This window comes from Aricia agestis, chromosome 6, assembly GCF_905147365.1.
Source record: "Aricia agestis chromosome 6, ilAriAges1.1, whole genome shotgun sequence".
Taxonomy (NCBI): Eukaryota; Metazoa; Arthropoda; class Insecta; order Lepidoptera; family Lycaenidae; genus Aricia; species Aricia agestis.
This window is the reverse complement of record NC_056411.1, coordinates 17,491,549-17,509,465: the sequence shown is the minus strand read 5'-3', so window position 1 is coordinate 17,509,465 and position 17,917 is coordinate 17,491,549. Positions and strand designations below refer to the sequence as shown.

Sequence of the window (17,917 nt, the reverse complement as noted above, 5' to 3'; positions counted from 1 at the left end):
TATACCTACCTCATATTATAAACCTGAAGAGTATGTTTGCTTGAACGCGTCAATCTCAGGAACTACAGGCCCGATTTAAAAACTTATCTCAGTGTTAGATAGATCATTTATCGAGTGACTATAGGCTATATTAATATATTATAACGCTAAGACTAATACGGCCGAATAAACTCAGGATAATGTGGGAAAAACCCGGGAAATATTAGAAATTACGAACTACTGGAGCAATTTTATGGCAATATTTGGCACAGATATAGAATAGACCAAGTGAAGGGACTAGGGACATAAGCTATTTTTGATGGGAAAATGTACGGTTTCTGTAAAATTCCTAATTTACGCGGGCGAAGCCGCGCGGGACATCTAGTTGTATTTATTTGTTAATAAAAGATGAAACTAAATAATTGAAAATAATGCTTACCTTAAAAATTTTAATCCTCTTTAATTAATAATAAATAAAAATAAAAATAAATAATAATAAAAATAAAAATTTAAAAACCATAAATAAGTAAAATAAAACATTTATTGTTTTATTTAAAAATAAGTTGAAAAGTAAACTAATACTTTGTCATTTTCCTATACAGGTGTAACAAAAATAAGTGATAATACTTTAGGGTGTGTACGTGTTCCTTGTAGAGAGTTCACTGTGAAAGTAGCAGCGCTGAAAGACCAAAAATTTTTTTCACTTTTGTATGGGCCCTTGCCCATAAAAAAATCGTCTTTTAGTACTGCTACTTACACAGTGAACTCTGTACAAGGAACACGTACACACCCTAAAGTATTATCACTTATTTTCGTTACACACTGTATACGGATCGTGGGAGAGCCAGGCTTCGGTACGAATGGGCCGACTCGACCGGAGAAATACCACATTCTCACAGAAAACCGCGCGAATGCCTGGCGCGAAAAACCGGCGTAAGAAATTCCGACGAGACAATAAAATGAGAATATTGTTCTCTATCTGTTCGCTGTAATTGTCACCGAGCCGATTTATTCACTGCAAAATATACAATTCCTACGTGTACTATAAATGTCAAACAAAGGAAACGGTCCATAGTATTTGTTTGTTTGACCAGTGACCCCACAATCCCGGAGTAGTGGCCTGCCGCTCCTGTTACATAATGTGCACCTGGTGACCTCATATTATACTGCGATAAACATAATATACAGTGTAACAAAACTAAGTGATAGTGCTTTAAAGTTTAGGGTGTATACTAGTATGGAGTACCTATATACGACTAATACGAGTATTTTAATATAGGCACTCTATAGTCTATACATACTCGAGTATACTATAATATGTATGTATAGATAGATACTCAATACACCCTAAACTCTAAAGTATTATCACTTAGTTTTGTTACAACCTGTATATTATGTATAACGGACTATAATATGAGGTCACAATAAAATTTAACTCTTTCAGCGCTACTATTTTCACAGTGAACTCTATAGTTCCAGTTTTCATTCAAAAGTAAAAGAAAGTTGCTGCTTCTGTAGGCCTACAGACTTCTTACATGGGGCGGGGGGGGAAATAAGGTGGCTCTACGCTCAAAAAAAATATAAATTCAGCACTGCTGTCATATAATTTCTCCAATATACTAGAAGACAAGCAGACCTTAGAAGTTGTACCCCTATATTTGCTGTATATGCCCTACAGGACAGGCTATGCTTAGTGTGGGGATTTGTCTTAATCTGAAGCTGTATAATATTGTATTTTTCTGGAAATAAATTATTTGTATTTGTATATTTTTATTGGTAAGGGGATTAACCTCTATTCTGGTTACATATTTAATGTAACCCTGGAAACGTTCTTGGAATAAAGAATTGGAGCGGACTCCCGTTCCTCAAAAGTTCAGGTTAAGAATACATTGTTTTGTAACGGTTTGAAAATACGTTTTCCTTATTTTCGGCCTACTTGGTTTTTCTTGGTAAACGGACATGATATTAATAATGTTATGAAAATCAGATTATGTGGGAGCTGTGTCACAGTTTTAACTAGTACAGCTCCCAACGCTGAAATCACTGATCTCGTATTGAAATTAAATATGCCTTATTTATAAGCTTTTCAATGTATATGATTGGAAATAAATAAATTATTATTATTATTATGTCGTCACATCCACGGCCGTAACTTATGAATCCGCAAATCATCATCATCATAATATTAATACGCGAACGAAAAACTTTGTAACCCTTATTACGAAAAATGAGGAAACGTAGGTGCATGAAATTTTGCACAGTTTATATGGTGAACGAGTGCATCGAACTAATATTATTTTGAAAATATGCTTTTATCATACATTTTTTTAACAAATAAAACAATACACACACTACAACACACCCACATGAGAAATGACAGATTTTTGAGTGACAAGCCTATATATACGAATTATACTCTTTTATTTATGGTTGAAGTCTGTTGACAACAAGTTGACAAATTAAAAATGGATAATAGTTTTTTTTTATTGAATCTAAGATACTATTAGACAATGCTTACACGGCCAGTCTGAGATCAGCTAAGTCCCAGAGACAAGAGTTGAAAAAAAATTATAGTCAATATTTTAAACAAAATATAGGTAGTAGTCCTAATGTCGTTGAAACTAAGGTCGAATTTCGACCATTGGGCGATCTCTAGTATTATTTAAACTGCATAAATTATTAAATTGATTAATTCATACTCCAGTCCCCTAGATATACAGGCTGTAACAAAACTAAGTGATAATATTTTAGGGTGTATAGGTATTGAGCAATTTTAACCTCGGATCGGAAAATATCCTATGTCCTTTTCCGTCACTCAAAGTACATATCTCCGTACCTTTCAGGAAAATCGGTTAAGCGGTTTGGGCGTGATGAGGTAACAGACAGACACTTTCGAACTTATAATATTAGTAATATGGATAACATTTGCCCTACTTCTCAAGACGAAGGTGTATATTATGTCATCCCTAATGCACCCCGTACTTGACACTTCGTGGGCGGGCCTGGAGTATCTACACCTCTACACCATAAAGGTCAGGAATGTTTCCATTGCACCATGGTGTATCATTTTTATTAGTTTCCCAAAATTAGCTCGAGCAAATCCCTCGATCGCGGATTCTTGGAGATCTATTGTTATTTATTATATTGTTATCGCGGTCGAATCCGACCGCTTGGGAGTTGATAGGTTTAGTGTTGGTAGCATCACAAACATTTGTAACCCATAGGAAATGAGTTTTGTTTACATTAAGATCAAAATGAATTGAAACAGATTATGGGCTTAACATTAAACTTAGGCGAGAATATATTATACTATGATTGTGCGTCTTCTTACAAAAAATAGGTGATTAGAAAACAGGCTTTAAACTCGCCTTATTGCATATCAAAAGCATAAAATGGCACTTCTAAGTTGAAACAATAATTGCACTCAGGCAAGAATATTTAGCGTCAAAATATCAGGGATTCAATTCTACAGCCACATAACCTCCTCATTTTTGAAAGTCAGTTAAAAAGAATAAGGCACTTAAGGAAGTTTGAAGTTAACGTAACGTGTATGTGAATGGAAACATTAACCGAAGATTTCCACGAACCATTCAATTGATGAGCCGCACCCATGGGACCACATGGTTAATTTTCCCATTAAAAGCTGATGCAATACGATACACAAACAGAAATATCTATTAGATTATCCAGTACGAGGAAAAAATTGAGACACCACAATGATATTAATTGTTGTAATTAGGGCTAAGTATTTTTTCTTAGTAAAACGCTTTGGCCTATTATGTTACAATTAATGAAAATAAAGGGGGCCAGTATACCAACCTATAGGACCGTATCATATGAAAGATTTAATTAGCTTAAAAACATTTTAAATTATTTCTATGGGCCTCAGACCGAATTATTTCTGTGTGGACCTCAGGCCACCCGTGACCACGGCCGCTGTAAAGCAGCCGAATTACGTCGGGATTAATAAGTGTTCTTGCCGCCCGCGCCAGTGATAAGCAGGAACGATTAGGTGCGAAGAAAATTATTTTCGACTGATTTTCTATTGCAGAGATAGTAATTTTTAGGAGAGAGAAATAATACGTCTAGCCTCAGTGACAGAAATTTAACGTATATTCAAATTTTTACAAATATCATGAATAATGGAAAAATTGGGGAACTTCAACTCTCCAAAAAATCACTATTTCGGCAGTAAAAAATCAGTCCAAAATTAACTTTCTTGGCACATAACGTTGCTAAACCCGTTTACAATATCTGTGGATATTGTTAATTAAATATTATATTGCGCTCAATACGCACTAACGACTACAAGGTGCTAACGGCCTTTCACGAACCAGATAAACCTCGATTTTCCAGCACTGAGCAGGCTGATGATGATGATTGATGAACTATCTCTCGATCATCAAAAAACTAGATCAAAATCGGTCCACCTGTTTAGATGCTACGATGCCACGGACAGACACACACACAGACAGACAGACATGTCCAACTATAACACCCCTCTTTTTTGTCGGGGGTTAAAAAATCAATACACGAAATGCCGTACCGTACTAAGTACGGTATCTAACAAATATACAACCATCTAACGGCTAACTTATAGGTAAGTAGGTATGTTATTGTTACCCCTACCTGTGTTACCCAGAAAAATCTCCCCGCGCTGCGACCTCCAGTACCAGGACAACAGGAGTCGTGAAAGGGGTGGTTTTACAGGAGACCTTTTCACATGGGCTGAAATCAAGCTTTAGATTTACGTTTCGTACAAAGAAGCATTTTTTCCACTTACGAGCGACGATAAAAAGTTAAAACTAAAGAATGTATATGTATAATATAATAATATAACAGGATGAATATTTACTCCAGAATTTTTAAGCAACTATTTCTAAGGGCGTATAAAACCGTAAAACGGAATAAAAATACAGCTTGTATGTACTACCACGAAACCTTAAAATATTTGACAAGGTAACCAACTGACCATTCAATGAAATACGCTTACCCAAACTAGCGTCGTAACTGGTAACTTTCATGAAAATTCTTTCAGTGATTGTGAAAACGCCCACTGCAACTATGTAACTGGGGGAGGGACGTGGAGGTCGGTGACCTATGTAAGCGGCATTGCGCGCCGTAGCGCTCACTGCGCAAACCGACGGGGGCAGCATGATGGAAAATGGATTTCCCGCACCGCCAGCAATCTATGCGGTCCTAGTAGCTGTTGTTTTCGTTTTTGTTGTCTCGAGGGGTTGGTGATTTGATTTATGTGGTAGCCCTGGGAAATTTCTTTTTTATTGCGCACGTTATTTAGCTTTTATGAGTGTGGACTGTAAACTTTTTACTTTCTACATACTAAAAAGCATTCATGTTTTAAATACAATATTTATCTTTACTAATAATATTATATTGTCTGTCTGTCGAATGTCTGTTACCTCTTTACGCTCAAACCGCTGAACTAATTCCGCTAAAATTGACGGATATCCGGGAAAAGACATATTCTAAGGCTACTTTTTATCCCTAGGTTTTTGTGTTATTACTTATTATTAATAACGTCAAACGTGAAACGATGTTCTAAAATCTTAATCATAAAGATTCTTAGAATATAACTTAAAATATTATTATTACAAGTCAGTACAGTCAAACAATATTTTTGTCAGCTATGGTGAAAACTAAAAACTATAAAGAAAATGTCTGGAATCAGGTGATTTCATTACCATTTATTAGTGTCTAAAATTATGACACTCTGAAATAGTACATACTTAGTATAATTTTCAGGTAAGTTAAATAAAAAGCTAGTTCGTAATAATTCGTATAGTAAAATCGGATTACCCCGCCCGTGCCGACTGCCAAAATTAATTAAACTGCCTAACGCAAACCGCAAAACAAATAAACTACCAGGCGCTCATGTTTTTTGCAAAACAAATAAATATTTTTACATTTTTTCGTCAACAATTTTTATTGTGACCAGGCATACAGAAACAAAAAGAATTTAACTGTTGTCATCGAATAGATTTTAGACATGATGACATTCAATTATTATTAAAAACTAGAGATCGCCCAATGGTCGAAATTCGACCTTAGTTTCAACGACATTAGGACTACTACTCTATATTTTGTAAAAAAATATAGACTCATATTTTTTCAACTCTTGTCTCTGGGACTCAGCTGATCTCAGACTGGCCGTGTAAGCATTGTCTAATAGTATCTAAGATTCAATAAAAAAAACTATAATCCATTTTAAATTTTTCACCTTATTGTCAACCATGTCAACAGACTTCAACCATAAATAAATGAGTATGATTCGTATGTATAGGCTTGTCACTCAAAAATCTGTCATTTTTCCTAGTGTGTGTGTTGTAGTGTGAGTAATGTTTTATTTGTTAAAAAATGTATGATAAAAGCATAATTTCAAAATAATATTAGTTCGATGCACTCCTTCACCATATAAACTATAACTGTGCAAAATTTCATTCACCTACGTTTCCCCATCTTTCGTCAAAAGGGATACAAAGTTTTTGGCTCACGTATTAATATATAGATATTATATATCTCTCAAAGAAAAGTAACAGACTGTTATGTAATAAATAATATTAATTATTATTAAGAGCAGGATTTTTCAACCGCGTTAAACATGTTTTCTTCATTACTATTCTCTACCTTTGCACCAAAATACGTTTATCACCCGGGAACCGTACGTTTTTCCGGGATAAAAAGTATCCTATATCCTTTACCCGGAACTCATAGTATCTCTAGTTTGGGCGTGAAGAGGTAACAGACAGTAACAGGTAGTCCCTGACGTAAAAAAGCGGCCAAGTACGAGTTGGAATCGCCCATGAAGGGTTCCGCATCAGCAAATAGGAAACGTGTATAGGAAATCAAAAATATTTTTTTAAAATATATAGATTTTAATCGGCGAGGTACATTATATATTATTGTCGATTGGACAAGTAAGATGGATAGTAATGGGGGGGGGGGGGGGGGGGGGTCCGGACGCCCAGGATAACCCCCTTATACATATACGCCCATGAGTCTGGGCATGTCGGCCTGCGGTCCATCCGGAACGATCGGCCTTCCCATACGCCTTGCAATGACATGCAACTTGCAAACTCTCATTGCAATGGATAGAATGACGAATCTAAAAGTACCATAATATTATAATTATCATATACATTATACAGAGTGTAACTAAACTAAGTGATGATACTCTTGGGTGTGTTATACAGAGTTCACTGTGAAAGTTGCAGCGCTGAAGGAATAACTCTTTCAATGTTGTATGGGAAGATTCATGACGCTCGGACGCTTGTCCCTACAAGTCACAAAAAATATGCTTTTATAGCGCTGCTATACTTTCACAATGAACTCTACAAGGTGTATAACAAAACTAAGTGATAATACTTTAGGGTGTGTACGTGTTCTTTGTAGAGAGTTCACTGTGAAAGTAGCAGCGCTGAAAGACCAATTTTTTTTTCACTTTTGTATGGGCAAGCGAGCGCCCTAGCGTCACGACTCACGACTCACGAGTTTCCCCATACAAAATTGGTGTTTCAGCGCTGCTACTTTCACAGTAAACTGTCTACAAGGAACACGTACACACCCTAAAGTATTATCACTTAGTTTTGTTACCACACCCATCAGAACATCACTTAGTTTTGTTACACCTTGTATAAAATACAATTTAGGTCAATGTGTCGAAGTCCGTCTGGGAGGTAAGTCCGTCTAGCGGCAATAACTTCCATATTTGAACGACTAGTTTCATATGGCTCAGTGGGTAAAACAATATTGCAAAGTTAGTTTGATCTAAGAAACAGACATGTCGCTACTAACTACCTGTTACGAAAAAAACGATCTCAAATTTTTTTCCGTTTTGTACTCGCAATCGGAGTGTAATCTGCCAAAAAAATTAAAAAAAAGTGGGAATACGAAGGAGTTTTTGGAGTCCTTTACTTATTACTGGTGTTCGATTCGTTAATATCGCTTTAATTTCGTTATTATCACCTGCAGCATGTGTCTAACCTAAAATTGCAATAATTGGGAAGTCCGTCTAGTTTTCAGGAAAGGCCGTCATATTCGGTCTTGCCTCGAATCAGATATTGTCAACCTTTTCAAATATTCGTCTTTATTGTTAATTTGCATTTAAACTATGGACTACTAAATCATAGCATTGCACAAATTTTACTGCACGAAAAGAGCATAGAAGAGGGGCTGATAAAATTACAAAAGTTATAAACTACTAAGTAAAAAAGAAGGGTTTGGGGTTTTTAATATTCCAGAAACCAAAAATTATTTGAGATAATCAAAATTAAAAAAAAGATCCTTAAAAAGCAGGAAATTTTCTTAAAAAACCTACCTACCGGACCAACAACCTTTATAATTTTATTTGACCGGCGAAAATAATGGTAAAAACGTGTAACTTTCGATTGCATGCCCCTAATCTGCCACGTAAAAAGTTATTTCAACTAACTAAATATTAATATGAAGGAATAAAAAAAAATAGGTACTAAGTAGACATGTCAATAACAATAATCAAATCAAAATTAAGTAGGGGAGTATGTTGAAAAATGTCTCATCCCATAAAAATTATGATGAAGCAAAGTTGTTGATTTTACCGGCACTAATTAATATAATTTTGTTGTAATAAACATTTATGTTTATACTTAGTGTTTAATTTTTCAAAAAATGCACTATAATTTTAATGAAAATGTTTGCAACCACTTAGACTTACGATATGCCGGACTTGCCTTAAAATGATATAAAATTAATTTTCTCTGTACTGCGAACCTTATTACCGACACCTTAAACACATATTTGAATGGCCGTTTCGCGGCTTTGCTAGAAACCGTTGCCATGCATTTTACTTCACAAGTTATAGCTATACTGCTGCTAGACGGACTTACCTCAAACTGTAAGAGAAGTCCGTCTACACGCCGAGTTTTAAAAAATACCACGTAAGTAAAAAATACGACAACTGACATTATTTTTAGATCATTATAGGTCTAATTAATATATAGCCTATAATTTCCGATGACACAAGTTACTTTAAAAAGCGAATCTCAAGTCAATAAATTATGTTAAACTTAAATTTTAGAAAAGTATGCCGGACTTCGACACATTGACCTTACCAGAATATTGTGATAAATAATATAGGTTGATTATATTGTTTAAGATTTTAAATAAGAAAGCTACGGATTAAATTAATATTATTTTTTAATGTCAACTAACGGCCGTTCCCAATATTTGATCTATCTCTGGTTTTGCTGCTATAGATAGGAATAGCTCACAATTGACATAAAATATATGTCTCTAATGTCTAATCTGAGCTATTCCTATCTCTAGTAGGGCAAAACCAGAGATAGATCAAATATTGGGAATGGCCGTTAATCCGTAGCTATCACTCGTATCACCTGACACCTCTCGGTACGCAAACGTCCAAAAACTTATTACAACTATTTCCACAATTTTCTTTTTAGTTATTTTTGATATTCTTACAATGTCTTTAAGACATATAAAGTAATTAACTTTTTTTTGTTTTTCCGTCAGAACTTCTAGCGAATTAGCGATAAATAACGCCGAGCAGCGATCATGCTTCGTTTCACTTCAGCTACGTTCCATTTCGTTGGGAGTGCCCTACGGTTGTGTGCACCTGCGAGGGATGGGATATTGAATATTGATCGGTTCGGAAGAGCTCCACACGGGTCATGCTACCTTAGTACTTTCCGATCACTTGTCCATTATCGATGATTGCCAATACCTTGATATCGGGACTGGACACTGGTCAACCGATCGGAAGACCTCGGAAGCCCGTTCAAGCGTAAAGGGGAATTTTTATTGGATGTTACTGAATTTATAAGGCTTTATTGAAAAACTGTTATAGTCTGGGATCCCTAGAACAAAATTTTATTTGATTACTATCAAGCTAATTTTTTGTGAGTATTTTATCTGCGAAAAATCTCTAAAGTGGTAGCTAACAGGATAGAAAGGATTTCATACTTTGATTTGATGATCCTAAAATATGGATTGTTCAATTTGTAGGACACTGGACAATGTTACTCTTAAATTATATACTTCACTATTAACCTATCAATATAAAAAAATAAGCTGGTTAGGGTTCCGTTTTAGGGTTTTGTAATCAACAAAACTTAGTTGACTACGGAACACTAAAACGGAACCCTAACCATCTGATTTCTTGTACTTATGTTGATAGATTAATAGTTAAGTAAGTATATAATTATTAGAACAACATTGTCCTACAAATAGAACAATCCATATTTTGGGACTATCTAATCAAAGTATGAAATCCTTTCTATCTCTGTTAGCTACCTTTTTCGAGATTTTTCGCAGATAAAATTGTTGTTCGTCTTATCAAAACCAAGCCAAACCACCAAACCAAAAAATTAGCTAACATAATAAAAAAAAATTGTTCTAGGGATCCCCCTGACTATTACTTTTATTGATGTAAAAATCTAATTTTTTTATAGTTCGATAATAATAATTTATGTTGTTTGATTAAGTTTGTCGCTCATTTGGTGTTTTTGCTAATGACAAGGTTTTTTGCTAGGCGCGTAAATCATTAAATAACATAACATGTCGAAATAAGTACAAAAAAATAAAAATCATTCAAGATCATGATTCATGACTAACTGCTTCTAGTTCTTTAAGAAGTCTGTTAATAATAAGCACGTTAATAATACATTGCGAGTTAAAAATAAATAAAAATAAATATTCGTCCTAGTGCGAGTCGGACTCGCGCACAAAGGGTTCCGTACAGAGGAAAAATAGGCGAAAAATTGTGTTTTAGTACGGGAGCCCCCCTAAAATATTTATTTTAATTTTATTATTGATTATTAGACTAAGTACATATAAAATTAAGGATATTGTGAAAATTTCATGTGCCTCTATTGCCATTATTGATTACGAGCCAAAAAGGTCAAAAATGTTACGTTTGTTGTATGGGAGCCCCCCCTTAAATATTAAGTTTATTTTGTTTTTAGTACTTATTGTTATAGCGGCAACAGAAATACATAAGCTGGCAGAAGTATAGCTATTATAGCGGTTACAGCCTGAATACAGGCAGACGGACAGACATCGAAGTCTCAGTAATAGGGTTCCATTATTACCCTTTGGGTATGGAACCCAAAGAAACACTTTTATTTTTGTGAGCCTCACCTAGCGTTGCCAGACGTCCCGATTTTGGCGGGACGTCCCGATTTTTCCATCAAAATTAAATGTCCCGCGCGGGACAGGCTCCGTCCCGCTTTTCGGGGAAAGCCAACGTACGCGCAGAGTGCTGAGAAAGAAAGGTGCGTAATGAAGATAAGAGTGTGGGAGGTAGAGGCGTGGACTTTATATGGCTACTTTAGCTATCTATTGTCACGTAAACGTTATTTTAACGCAAATAAAAAGATAAATATTCAAAAAACTTTTGATTTTATATTTTTTTTTTACTTTGTCCCGCTTTTGACTGAAAAATCCCGCTTTTTCACTCAAAAAGTTCAAAAGTCCCGACTTGGCACAAAAAAAAATTGGCAACGCTGGCCTCACCTCACTTTTTCATAACTTGAAACAAATGTACTTAATTTTAATTATTATGGGATTGCTTCAAACGATCAGTCCCCTGCCTTCCCCTGTTGTCATGGACTCATGGTTCATATTGCACAATCAAGCGTGAACCAGTCCAATTTGGATCGGGACACCAGGAGACGATAACTACATAGAAGTTATAGAAATAGCAAACGCTCTTAGCGGGATTCGAACCTACGGCTTGCAGGGTCTGACACTTACATCTCTAGTTTCTGAAGGATTAATAAACACTTTAACTAATCATGATATTAATCTTTTGTCAAGACGAAAGTTCCAAAAAGGTAGATTATCAGCGTCCCAAAACTGCAAGTGACCAACGTAAACTGCAATCAAAAATAATAAAAACAAACATTTTATGTTCCCCTAGAAACCGACATGACCGAGGGTTCGTCCTTAAAAACTGCATTCGCTTATCCATACTAACTAATATTATCAATGCGAAAGTGTGTCTGTCTGTTTGTTACCTCTTCACGCCCAAACCGCTGGACTGATTTTCCTGATATTAGGTATGGACAAAATTTGAGTCCCCGGGAAAGGACATGGGATACTTTTTATCCCGGAAAAATGTAATGTAACGAATTATGGCACAACGGAGTTACGTTTCAATTTCATTTCGAGAAAATTCATGAGAAAATACTTTTAGAATTGAAATTAATTTGTCGACTTTTGTGGCTGGGATGTTGTGAATTGCGGTATTCTCAACTTAATTGAAATCTGTAATTGGAACGATCAATTACTTTTTACACCACATAAGGCGGTTCAACCATTCGTAGCATGCTATACTTTGCTATAAAGGTAAGAAGGTAAGTAAAAGTTACAAAAACTGAATTATTATTTTTTGGTCTATGCAACAATGAAAATTAATTTTGAGGGAATGGAAATAATCGGCCAAGTGCGAGTCGGACTCGCGCACGAAGGGTTCCGTACCATTATTGAGCAAAATTAGGCCAAAAATTGTATTCTTTTTGTATGGGAGCCCCCCATGATTTTTTATTTTATTTTAATATTAATATTGAATATTAAAGAACACATATAACTAAATACTTTGAGAAAAAATCATGTTGCCATTATTGATATAGAGCAAAAAAAGCCAAAAAAATCACGTTTGTTGTATGGGAGCCTTAAATATTAATTTTATTTTGTTTTTAGTATTTGTTGTTATAGCGGCAACAGATATACACAATATGTGAAAATTTCAGATGTCTAGCTATAGCGGTTCTTGAGTTACAGCCTGGAGACAGACGGACAGACGGACAGACATCGAAGTAATAGGGTCCCGTTTTTACCCTTTGGGTACGGAACCCTAAAAACAGGTTTATGAAAAGTTTTTTAGAAGAACAAATTACAAAATATTGATAGATCAGCGCTACGAGCTACGGCCTACGCGAGCTATGCTACGAACGCACTCTACAAACTAATGTAGAACATTTCGCTTTGCAATCCAAGTCATGACAAAATGCAGGTTTTCATGGTACTATGAATATACCATACTAATAAAATAAATTAATTAAAACTGCTACATCTATTAAAGCGAGTAAGGACAATAATATGTTTCCGGGAGAGGACATATTGTAATAGTTAGGGAGGCGAATAGGGGAATTTCCGGTAATACTCGAGCGTGGCAGTTTAAGATATGAGAGATACCTTGGCCCTAATAGAACAACCTTGTAAAGTATTTAGCTCTATATGTAGTGACGCTCGCCTAGTATAGACGATCAGATTAGTAAAAAAAAATCGATAGTCTGAAATACTCGAGCGCGTCAGATTAAGATATTGGGGGTTGATTTTAGTGTTTTAAGACTAAATTTAACTAATCTGACAATAAGTCCTTGACGTCGCCGAGTTATAGGGTCGCAAACTTGTAAAAAAAACGTTAATCCGGCATTCTCGTGCGCGATTTTTGAATTTTTTATTTTGAAGAATATAATCCAAAACTTACTAAAAATACAAAATCTGCCGGTTTCCTCATGACCGGAAATGTGGAGGAGCCATTTCGTCTTCCGAAAAACGCGTTGCGGCATATAAGTCGCGAACGATACATTTTACAAAAAAAATTGAAATAAACAAAAAGGTAATTTTATTTTACACAAAAAAGTTCTCTTTACATTTTTGTCCAAAGTTAAAACTTTTTGACTTGAAGCATCATAAAAACTCAAATTCCCGGTTTTTTGAGTATATATCTCGAAAACTGAAGGTGTTAAAAAAAATTGATATAAAATAACGATGATTAAATTGAGTATTTCACCAAAATTATTTTTTGTGATAAATGGGAAGATCACATATAAGTTTTATAACAAACAAACATTTTTTTTTGTTTTTCGCAATAATTCAAAAGTTATTTTAAAATAAAAATACCGAAGACATGAAGACGGCAGCTCCCGCACTACCCTAGCGCGTGTGACGTCACATTGTTAATGTTTACCACAGAACACTAAAAACAGTAGAACTGACATACCACGTATTGTTTAACAAACGAATGTTTTGATTGGACGCGTACTTCTAAACTCAATTAAGCCTTAAATTTATTAAAACTGAAAACCAAAACACATCTTCAATACTTAAAATAGAGTTTGTTTTACAATAAACAAAACGGGCACTAACCACATTTCTCATTTCGAGTCATAGGAGCATCAGTTTGTGGATTTACTAAAAAGTTTAGCTACGTAGATTGGTATTATAGTTAGCGCAAACGATTTTGACCTTAAACTTCAACGAAATAAGGTAAATATTGGCGTAGACTATTGAAATGTATACACTGTGACGTCACATCTCAATCATGGCGCGTTTATAAGTCACGTGATTTTATTTAAATTTCATGAATTTTTAATTGTTTATAATTTAATTGAAAAAACATTTTTTTAAGGTTTTTGCATTCAATATCAATATGATTAATAATAAGGTTTTAAAATACATTAAAAAATTCAATAATTATTTTTTTCTGAAATACTCAATTATGTGACTTTTGTTATATAATGGGACGTTCTTCTTTTTTATCGACAATCTTTGGGACAAATTTCGGCATTTGTTAAAAAAATAGATATGTGATTTGTTTAGAATTATGTAATTTAAATTTTTGCCTCGTTATTGTAGATTTCAAAAACATATAATGCATCGAAGTATTACTTTAATTTTTGTTTTATTTCAAATTTCGTAGGAATGGTATGAAAAAAATAACACCTCGGTCACAAAAATGTTTTTTTTTTATTTTCCATTTAAAATCAGATCTTTAGTTTCTCGGTAATTTCTTATCAAGAATATAAACATTTATTTTTATTGAGCTTTATTGGACGGAATTCTTAAAATAAACATTTTAAATTAATTATCCAATACCACTCTGTCACATTCTTGCTTCTAGAGACATAAAACTATTTAATATTACGAAAATAGCCTAATAAAGCAACTGTAAAATATAGTTAATACTTTTATTTTTTTGCAAGTATTACTATAAAACGTTATTTTTGTAAATATTACCAACAAAGCGGTTCGTACATAACTTTGAACTAAAATTATTAGGGGGACATTTGTGACAGAGTGGTTAATGAAGTGACGGAGTGGTCAAAATGTATACCTTCCGAACAAAGTTAACCTTATAACAATTTTTAATTTTAGAAAACAATAAAATATTATAATATTCATTTAAAATTACTATGAATCTTACTGATTGGTTTACATTTTTCTTTCTTACTGATTGGCTTAAATTAGCAAAATAATGGACTATATAATAATCAACATAAAAAACTAACAATCATTTATTATGAATATTAACTATAAGGCTCTAAGTTCCATACAAAAATGACTACTTCGTCACGAATTATACCATTCCGTCACATTTTGTGACAGAGGTGCTTTGTGATGGAGGTGTAAAATAGTAGTGTCCGAGATTTTCAGCATTTTCCTAATTATAATTTACGCATAAAACTGGACACATATGAAATATTTATCAGGAATTAAGAAAATAATATTAAAACATTGAAATTACAATAATATTTGGAAATACATATATGTTACGTGACAGAGCAATTGCCGAATAAACACACGCACCTCTTTTCACTGTTTGAGAGCGAACGACTGGTATTGTGCTGGGCGTAGGAACGCATAGCGCGGGTGCGGGGCGGAGGAGAATTACTCTCCTGTCCAGTGACCAAGATCAAAATTACTAACGCACATTATTTGTACCATACCATAAAGTAAGTGACAGAGGGTAGCTATAAAAATCATATACGTCGGGAGATAGCCAATAAAATATTTTTTTATTTAAAACTAGAAACATTAAAAAACATTCTTCTTATTCATTTAATAACAATGGTTAAGTAGTTCAGTAAATGTTTTTGGATAGAAATTTTCAATATGGTTATTTTTTACGAGAGCAGTTTGTTTACACCAGTGGTCATAGAGAGACACACTTTATTTGTATGTAAAACACCTCTGTCACAATTTTTGTACTCTATGTCACACTAATTTTGTAAAAAATATTGATAAAAAAATCTAGTTTTGAGGACATTATAAATATTCCATTGTCAACTGTATTTTTTATAAAAAAAACGGAAGTTTAGTATTTAGGAGCAATATATTAATTTTTTTGCGCCGAAGACAAGTCATTGTCGACAAAAAAGAAGAACGTCCGATATCTCAATTTTTTTTTCTAAAGCTTCTCGACAATTTTCGTGGACTCGGAAAAAGTTACGCGTTTCTGTATACAAAAGTATTGTTAACATGTACAGTTTCATGTATGTATATTATTCAATAGCCTGTTGATCCTCAAATTGTTTTTTGGACGTACCGTAAGCAAAACGAAGTGAAGAATTGAAGCAAAAAAAAAAGGAATTTGCCATAAACATGTAATACAGACTGAGATAATACAATTTTTATATCATTTGATTTTTTTTATACAATAAATAATACAATTCTTACTTAATAAAACATTTACGTTGGTTGTCTCTATCGCTTTATTGTCATTCTTAAATTCCCCGTTTTATCAAGGAGAAAAAAAGGAAAAAAAAGAAACCAAAAAACCTTTCCGGTCAGATTAAGAGAACCCACCAACATTTTTGTCAGATTAAGAAAATATGCTTTCAGGATACCGAGATAAACCTCCCCTATGAAAATCTGACGCACTCGAGTATTTTTTTTTTTGCATTTTTGACTACTTTATATGTCCACCACGCAAACCGGCAGATTAGTACACCGATGTTATCAGATACACTTGGGGCATACGTAGTATGAATATCTGACGCGCTCGAGAATGCCCAAGTAACTGTTTTTTTTTTTAACAATTTTGAAAAACCGTACACGCCAAACCCACCGCTAAAATGGTTTTTACCATACGAGCTTTTCTTTTCGAAATTATTTTATCTTTCGATTTTGATAGGTCTCGACGATGCCGATTTTGCAATCCAGCAAAACATGGCGTATTTTATAATTATAAATCGTATTCCTTCTACGAATTTTCTACTGCTATCTACTGGTTCTATAATATTCTATTATATAGTTGGTATCGTATCTCTTGTAGTGTACTCCGGCCTGGAAAGCTCTGGTAAATGAATACGTACGAGTGCTCCTTAATTAACAGTATTGAGTTTGATTTAGCACCTCGACCTTGTTGCTATTTTCCCCGCTGACCCGAGTTGTTGCTATAATGTTACGCAATGTTGCTAGAAGTTTTCCTACATTAGCTGGATGTTTCTTGTAACTTTGCGTAGGGATTCGTTTATCGCGGAGGCAAACATCTTATGTAATGGCCGGTTTACAGTATTTTTATCCTAATCAAAGCGCTGGGCTAGTATTGCAATAATGTAAACGAGCACTGGCAAGCTCTGGAATGCAATTTTGCAAAAAAAAGAGCTGGATTAGATCACTGGATTGGAATAATATAAATATACCTGGCCCTGTAGACATGTGGCAAGCGATTATCGTAAACGCCAACAAAATGTATGGGATTTGACATTAGTATTCGCTAGCGAAGCGATGACATAAGTCAAATCACATACCTACATTTTGTTCGCGTTACCAATGATATTGTACTTATGCAGATATGTTACGTCCATACTATTTTCCGGCTTAAATCTCTTCCGAACAATTTTCAAATTCAAAATTGCAGACATTGACAAATTTGACAGATGAGTGAAACAAAAGATATGAAAAACCATTTACGTAAAAGAGACAGTTCTATTTTTAAACGTCGAATTGTATCGCTGTCTCTTTCTTCGCCTGAGCTATGACGAAAATTCGATTTTCTCCAGGTTGTTCGAAAAAATAATTGAAAATGTAAATAATCGAGGTAGAGAAGAGATTCCATGTGTTTTGTTTACTTTCGAGTCATTCGATACACGTACGCGGTACGACGTCATTTTCAATTTATTTAGGTAAGACAAGA

The 17,917-nt window shown here is 34.3% G+C and overlaps 1 long non-coding RNA gene across 1 annotated transcript in view; it reads left to right on the top strand.

Annotated features, from left to right (window-relative positions):
* Nucleotides 1-16,673, top strand: part of LOC121727876 — a 28,385-nt gene extending 11,712 nt beyond the window's left edge. Inside the window, exons 3-5 of the long non-coding RNA XR_006035739.1 lie at nt 5,328-5,334; nt 7,390-7,392; nt 16,536-16,673. This is a non-coding gene — a long non-coding RNA (uncharacterized LOC121727876). The remainder of the gene's footprint in view (nt 1-5,327; nt 5,335-7,389; nt 7,393-16,535) is intronic.
* Nucleotides 16,674-17,917: the final 1,244 nt, after the last annotated feature.